We start from the raw sequence: 7,992 nt of genomic DNA, 5'->3' as shown, positions 1-7,992 counted from the left end.
TGTTTTGAAAAAAAGAAAACTGCCTTTTTTCCATGTAGAATAGTGTATTTTCCTTGATCTAAGTATTAACAGAAACACTTGATACCAAAAACACAAGAAAAACAAAGAAGCGTACACAAACAACAGTCACAGAAAGACAGACGGACCCAGTTAATCTTTGCTGGCTGCTGTTACATGGTAAACTAGAGATCTCTCACTCCTCCAGCACTGGCACACACAGCAACACTTTTAGCAATCAACTTTAGCTGAGACAAAGCTTGGTCCAGGCGGCCACCCATCTAGTTTATGTGCAATCTTATCTGGTCTTAACCTGACTAACCTAGCCACGAGCACATTATCAACAACACCAACATAAAGAAAGGTTAATTAAAGAGTCATAGAGCAGTACCGATTACAGACACATAGCAAGGAAGGAGAAAAGGAGAAAGAAAGAGAAATGTGGGAAAAGAAAGGAAGAATTAGGGGAGAAAATATACAAAAGTTGCGAGAGAGAAAGAGAGAGAGAGAGAGAGAGAGAGAGAGAGAGAGAGAGAGAGAGAGAGAGAGAGAGAGAGAGAGAGAGAGAGAGAGAGAGAGAGAGAGAGAGAGAGAGAGAGAGAGAGAGAGAGAGAGAGAGAGAGAGAGAGAGAGAGAGAGAGAGAGAGAGAGAGAGAGAGAGAGAGAGAGAGAGAGAGAGAGAGAAGGAAGAGGGGAGAGAGCACCGGGAGTGATGGTAGAGAGGATGGAAGAGAGGTGGACCACGTGTGTGCGTGCAGAAGCGTCATTCGCTGGTTGGATGCGGTGTGTGGCGGACGTTCCTCGTACTCCCGTGTACCTGCTGCTCTCTCTCTCTCTCTCTCTTTCTCACACATTCTCTCTCTCTCACTCGTGTGTTCTGAGTCCGCGTCGTTCGTGTCGCTCCGTGTGTGTGTGTCAGTGGCTTCCGTGTCTGTGTTAGTGATCGCCTTACTATCGTGTTAGTGGTGACAGAACCCCCCCTCAACCGTGTTAGTGGTGAGAGAACCCCCTCTCAACCGTGTTAGTGGTGACAGCACCACCTCGTTACCGTGTTAGTGGTGACAGCATAACCTCACTACCGTGTTCGTGGTGACAGCACCACCTCTCAACCTTGGTCATGGTGAGAGCACCACCTTTCAGCCGTGTTCATAGTGACAGCACCACCTCGCTACCGTGTTGGTGGTGACAGCACCACCTCACAAAGGTGTCTGTGGTGATAGCACCACCTCATAAAGGTGTCTATGGTGAGAGCGCCACCTCATAAAGGTGTCTGTGGTGACAGCACCACCTCAGAAAGGTGTCTGTGGTGACAGCACCACCTCTGTGCATCACGAGTTAGTCTGTGGGTGTTAGCGTCTCCCACTATTACATCAGTGAACAACACAACTGTGTCTGTGGTCAGACTGTATCCTCAATACCGCGTCTGTGAGTGCTAAAAACCCCATCTCCGACGCGTCTGTTACTGGCAGCACCTCTCCACTGCTGTGTCTGCTACTGGCAGCACCTCTCCACTGCTGTGTCTGCTACTGGCAGCACCTCTCCACTGCTGTGTCTGCTACTGGCAGCACCTCTCCACTGCTGTGTCTGCTACTGGCAGTTCCTCTCCACTGCTGTGTCTGCTACTGTCAACACCTCCCCACTGCTGGGTCTACTACTGAAAATACCTGACTAGTGCGTCTGCTACTGGTAGCACCTCCCCACTTCTATGTCCGCTACTGGCAGCACCTCTCCACTGCTGTGTCTGCTACTGGCAACACCTCCCCACTTCTGTGTCCGCTACTGGTAGCACCTCTCCACTGCTGTGTCTACTACTGGCAACACCTCCCCACTTCTGTGTCCGCTACTGGCAGCACCTCTCCACTGCTGTGTCTGCTACTAGCAGCACCTCTCAACTGCTGTGTCTGCTACTGGCAGCACCTCTCCACTGCTGTGTCTGCTACTGGCAACACCTCCCCACTTCTGTGTCCGCTACTGGCAGCACCTCTCCACTGCTGTGTCTGCTACCGGCAGCACCTCTCCACTGCTGTGTCTGCTACTGGCAGCACCTCTCCACTGCTGTGTTTGCTACTGGCAGCACCTCTCCACTGCTGTGTCTGCTACTGGCAACACCTCCCCACTGCTGTGTCTGCTACTGAAAATACCTCCTGACTAGTGCGTCTGCTACTGACAGCACCCGACCACTGCTGTGTCTGCTACTGACAGCACCCGACCACTGCTGTGTCTGCTACTGACAGCACCCGACCACTGCTGTGTCTGCTACTGACAGCACCCGACCACTGCTGTGTCTGCTACTGACAGCACCCGACCACTGCTGCGTCTGCTACTGACAGCACCCGACCACTGCTGTGTCTGCTACTGACAGCACCCGACCACTGCTGCGTCTGCTACTGACAGCACCCGACCACTGCTGTGTCTGCTACTGACAGCACCCGACCACTGCTGTGTCTGCTACTGACAGCACCCTACCACTGCTGTGTCTGCTACTGACAGCACCCGACCACTGCTGCGTCTGTGGCAGTGAGTATTTCCCATTTATCGTATCTCTTTGCATAAGATCATGTCCTTTACTGGGGCTGTGAGCACGTCCCCCTCACCTGGGGCTGTGAGCACATCCCCCTTACCTGGGGCTGTGAGCACGTCCCCCTCACCTGGGGCTGTGAGCACGTCCCCCTCACCTGGGGCTGTGAGCACGTCCCCCTCACTTGGGGCTGTGAGCACGTCCCCCTCACCTGGGGCTGTGAGCACATCCCCCTTACCTGGGGCTGTGAGCACGTCCCCCTCACCTGGGGCTGTGAGCACGTCCCCCTCACCTGGGGCTGTGAACACGTCCCCCTCACCTGGGGCTGTGAGCACGTCCCCCTCACCTGGGGCTGTGAGCACGTCCCCCTCACCTGGGGCTGTGAGCACATCCCCCTTACCTGGGGCTGTGAGCACGTCCCCCTCACCTGGGGCTGTGAGCACATCCCCCTTACCTAGGGCTGTGAGCACGTCCCCCTCACCTGGGGCAGTGAGCACGTCCCCCTCACCTGGGGCTGTGAACACGTCTCCCTCACCTGGGGCTGTGAGCACGTCCCCCTCACCTGGGGCTGTGAGCACGTCCCCCTCACCTGGGGCTGTGAGCACGTCCCCCTCACCTGGGGCTGTGAGCACGTCCCCCTCACCTGGGGCTGTGAGCACGTCCCCCTCACCTGGGGCTGTGAGCACGTCCCCCTCACGAGCTGTGAGCACGTCCCCCTCACCTGGGGCTGTGAGCACGTCCCCCTCACCTGGGGCTGTGAGCACGTCCCCCTCACCTGGGGCTGTGAGCACGTCCCCCTCACCTGGGGCTGTGAGCACGTCCCCCTCACCTGGGGTTGTGAGTACGTCCCCCTCACCTGGGGCTGTGAGCACGTCCCTCTCACCTGGGGTTGTGAGCACGTCCCCCTCACCTGGGGCTGTGAGCACGTCCCTCTCACCTGGGGCTGTGAGCACGTCACCCTCACCTGGGGCTGTGAGCACGTCCCCCTCACCTGGGGCTGTGAGCACGTCCCCCTCACCTGGGGCTGTGAGCACATCCCCCTCACCTGGGGTTGTGAGTACGTCCCTCTCACCTGGGGCTGTGAGCACGTCCCTCTCACCTGGGGCTGTGAGCACGTCCCCCTCACCTGGGGCTGTGAGCACGTCCCTCTCACCTGGGGCTGTGAGCACGTCCCCCTCACCTGGGGTTGTGAGCACGTCCCTCTCACATGGGAATGTGAGCACGTCCCTCTCACCTGGAGCTGTGAGCACGTCCCCCTCACCTGGGGCTGTGAGCACGTTCCCCTCACCTGGGGCTGTGAGCACGTCCCCCTCACCTGGGGCTGTGAGCACGTCCCCCTCACGTGGGGTTGTGAGCACGTCCCTCTCACCTGGGGCTGTGAGCACGTCCCTCTCACCTGGGGTTGTGAGCACGTCCCTCTCACCTGGACCTGTGAGCACGTCCCCCTCACCTGGGGTTGTGAGCATGTCCCCCTCACCTGGGGTTGTGAGCACGTCCCCCTCACCTGGGGTTGTGAGCACGTCCCTCTCACCTGGGGCTGTGAGCACGTCCCTCTCACCTGGGGCTGTGAGCACGTCCCTCTCACCTGGGGCTGTGAGCACGTCCCTCTCACCTGGGGTTGTGAGCACGTCCCTCTCACCTGGACCTGTGAGCACGTCCCCCTCACCTGGGGCTGTGAGCACGTCCCCCTCACCTGGGGTTGTGAGCACGTCCCTCTCACCTGGGGCTGTGAGCACGTCCCTCTCACCTGGGGCTGTGAGCACGTCCCTCTCACCTGGGGTTGTGAGCACGTCCCTCTCACCTGGACCTGTGAGCACGTCCCTCTCACCTGGGGTTGTGAGCACGTCCCTCTCACCTGGGGTTGTGAGCACGTCCCCCTCACCTGGGGTTGTGAGCACGTCCCTCTCACCTGGACCTGTGAGCACGTCCCCCTCACCTGGGGCTGTGAGCACGTCCTCTTTCTTGACCTATACTGGAACTTCAAGTGTATCATTGTTTGTGTGTGTGTGTGTATGTGTGTGTGTGTGTGTGTGTGTGTGTGTGTGTGTGTGTGTGTGTGTGTGTGTGTGTATGTGTATGTGTGTGTGTGTGTATGTGTGTGTGTATGTGTGTGTGTATGTGTGTGTATGTGTGTGTGTATGTGTGTGTGTATGTGTGTATATGTGTGTTTGTGTGTGTGTGTGTGTGTGTGTATGTGTGTGTGTGTGTGTGTGTGTGTGTGTGTGTGTGTGTGTGTGTGTGTGTGTGTGTGTGTGTGTGTGTGTATGTTTGTGTGTATGTGTGTGTGTGTATGTGTGTGTGTGTGTGTGTGTGTATGTGTGTGTGTGTGTATGTGTATGTACTCACCTATTTGTACTCACCTATTTGTGGTTGCAGGGGTCGAGTCTTAGCTCCTGGCCCCGCCTCTTCACCGGTTGCTACTGGGCCCTCTCTCTCCCCGCTCCATGAGCTTTTTCAAACCTCGTCTTAAAACTGTGTATGGTTCCTGCCTCCACTACGTCATTTTCTAGGCTATTCCACTGCCTTACAACTCTATGACTGAAGAAATACTTCCTAATATCTCTCTGACTCATTTGTATCTTCAACTTCCAATTGTGGCCTCTTGTTTCTGTGTCCCCTCCCTGGAACATCCTGTCTTTGTCCACCTTGTCTATTCCACGCAGTATTTTATATGTCGTTATCATGTCTCCCCTGACCCTCCTGTCCTCCAGTGTCGTCAGGCCGATTTCCCTTAATCTTTCTTCATAGGACATTCCCCTTAGCTCTGGAACTAACCTTGTGGCAAACCTTTGTACTTTCTCTAGTTTCTTGACGTGCTTTATCAAGTGCGGGTTCCAAACAGGTGCTGCATACTCCAGTATGGGGCTGACATACACGGTGTACAGTGTCTTGAACGATTCCTTACTAAGGTATCGGAATGCTGTTCTCAGGTTTGCCAGGCGCCCATATGTTGCAGCAGTTATCTGATTGATGGGTGCTTCCGGAGACATGCTCGGTGTTATACTCACCCCAAGATCTTTCTCTTTGAGTGAGGTTTGCAGTCTTTGGCCACCTAGCCTATACTCTGTCTGTGGTCTTCTGTGCCCTTCCCCTATCTTCATGACTTTGCATTTGGCAGGATTAAATTCGAGAAGCCATTTGCTGGACCAGGTGTCCAGTCTGTCCAGGTCTCTTTGAAGTCCTGCCTGGTCCTCATCAGATTTAATTCTCCTCATTAACTTCACATCATCTGCAAACAGGGACACTTCTGAGTCTAAAGCTTCCATCATGTCGTTCACATATACCAAAAATAGCACTGGTCCTAGGACCGACCCCTGTGTGTGTGTGTGTGTGTGTGTGTGTGTATGTGTGTGTGTATGTGTGTGTGTATGTGTGTATGTGTGTACTCACCTAGTTGTACTCACCTAGTTGAGGTTGCGGGGGTCGAGTCCGAGCTCCTGGCCCCGCCTCTTCACTGATCGCTACTAGGTCACTCTCCCTGAGCCGTCAGCTTTATCATACCTCTGCTTAAAGCTATGTATGGATCCTGCCTCCACTACATCGCTTCCCAAACTATTCCACTTACTGACTACTCTGTGGCTGAAGAAATACTTCCTAACATCCCTGTGATTCATCTGTGTCTTCAGCTTCCAACTGTGTCCCCTTGTTACTGTGTCCAATCTCTGGAACATCCTGTCTTTGTCCACCTTGTCAATTCCTCTCAGTATTTTGTATGTCGTTATCATGTCCCCCCTATCTCTCCTGTCCTCCAGTGTCGTCATGTTGATTTCCCTTAACCTCTCCTCGTAGGACATACCTCTTAGCTCTGGGACTAGTCTTGTTGCAAACCTTTGCACTTTCTCTAGTTTCTTCACGTGCTTGGCTAGGTGTGGGTTCCAAACTGGTGCCGCATACTCCAATATGGGCCTAACGTACACGGTGTACAGGGTCCTGAATGATTCCTTATTAAGATGTCGGAATGCTGTTCTGAGGTTTGCTAGGCGCCCATATGCTGCAGCAGTTATTTGGTTGATGTGCGCTTCAGGAGATGTGCCTGGTGTTATACTCACCCCAAGATCTTTTTCCTTGAGTGAGGTTTGTAGTCTCTGACCCCCTAGACTGTACTCCGTCTGCGGCCTTCTTTGCCCTTCCCCAATCTTCATGACTTTGCACTTGGTGGGATTGAACTCCAGGAGCCAATTGCTGGACCAGGTCTGCAGCCTGTCCAGATCCCTTTGTAGTTCTGCCTGGTCTTCGATCGAGTGAATTCTTCTCATCAACTTCACGTCATCCGCAAACAGGGACACCTCAGAGTCTATTCCTTCCGTCATGTCGTTCACAAATACCAGAAACAGCACTGGTCCTAGGACTGACCCCTGCGGGACCCCGCTGGTCACAGGTGCCCACTCTGACACCTCGCCACGTACCATGACTCGCTGCTGTCTTCCTGACAAGTATTCCCTGATCCATTGTAGTGCCTTCCCTGTTATCCCTGCTTGGTCCTCCAGTTTTTGCACCAATCTCTTGTGTGGAACTGTGTCAAACGCCTTCTTGCAGTCCAAGAAAATGCAATCCACCCACCCCTCTCTCTCTTGTCTTACTGCTGTCACCATGTCATAGAACTCCAGTAGGTTTGTGACACAGGATTTCCCGTCCCTGAAACCATGTTGGCTGCTGTTGATGAGATCGTTCCTTTCTAGGTGTTCCACCACTCTTCTCCTGATAATCTTCTCCATGATTTTGCATACTATACATGTCAGTGACACTGGTCTGTAGTTTAATGCTTCATGTCTGTCTCCTTTTTTAAAGATTGGGACTACATTTGCTGTCTTCCATGCCTCAGGCAATCTCCCTGTTTCGATAGATATATTGAATATTGTTGTTAGGGGTACACATAGAGCCTCTGCTCCCTCTCTCAATACCCATGGGGAGATGTTATCTGGCCCCATTGCCTTTGAGGTATCTAGCTCAGTCAGAAGCCTCTTCACTTCTTCCTCGGTTGTGTGCACTGTGTCCAGTGTATGTGTGTATGTGTGTGTATGTGTGTATGTGTGTATGTGTGTGTGTGTGTGTGTGTGTATGTGTGTGTGTGTGTATGTGTGTGTGTGTGTGTGTGTGTGTGTGTGTGTGTGTGTGTGTGTGTGTGTGTGTGTATGTGTGTATGTGTGTGTGTGTGTGTGTGTGTGTGTGTGTGTGTGTGTGTGTGTGTGTGTGTGTGTGTGTGTGTGTGTGTGTGTGTGTGTGTGTGTGTGTGTGTCTAGGTAATAGTTAAACTGTTAATTTATTTCCTTATAGGAAAGTTTTTTTCTCTGTCTCGTGTCAAAAAACTCTCCATCTTTTATATTGAAAATGGAACACTGAAAAGGTCACCATTTTTTAAATGTAAAAATGAACCTTCCTTTGATGTTCAATAATCGAAGGTTTTAACAAAATAGATAATTACCAAAGTGTATGTAAAATAATATTGTGTTGTAATATTATGTTGTAATATTATGTTG

General features: G+C 52.9%; 1 long non-coding RNA gene across 1 annotated transcript in view; it reads left to right on the top strand.

Moving 5' to 3' along the window:
• Window positions 1-792: 792 nt before the first annotated feature.
• Window positions 793-7,992, top strand: part of LOC138852310 (uncharacterized) — a 646,685-nt gene continuing 639,485 nt past the window's right edge. Inside the window, exon 1 of the long non-coding RNA XR_011391639.1 lies at window positions 793-2,514. This is a non-coding gene — a long non-coding RNA (uncharacterized lncRNA). The remainder of the gene's footprint in view (window positions 2,515-7,992) is intronic.

Source organism: Cherax quadricarinatus, chromosome 6 (genome assembly GCF_038502225.1).
Source record: "Cherax quadricarinatus isolate ZL_2023a chromosome 6, ASM3850222v1, whole genome shotgun sequence".
Taxonomy (NCBI): Eukaryota; Metazoa; Arthropoda; class Malacostraca; order Decapoda; family Parastacidae; genus Cherax; species Cherax quadricarinatus.
The sequence above is the reverse complement of the archived record's forward strand: the minus strand, read 5'-3'. Positions and strand labels throughout refer to the sequence as shown.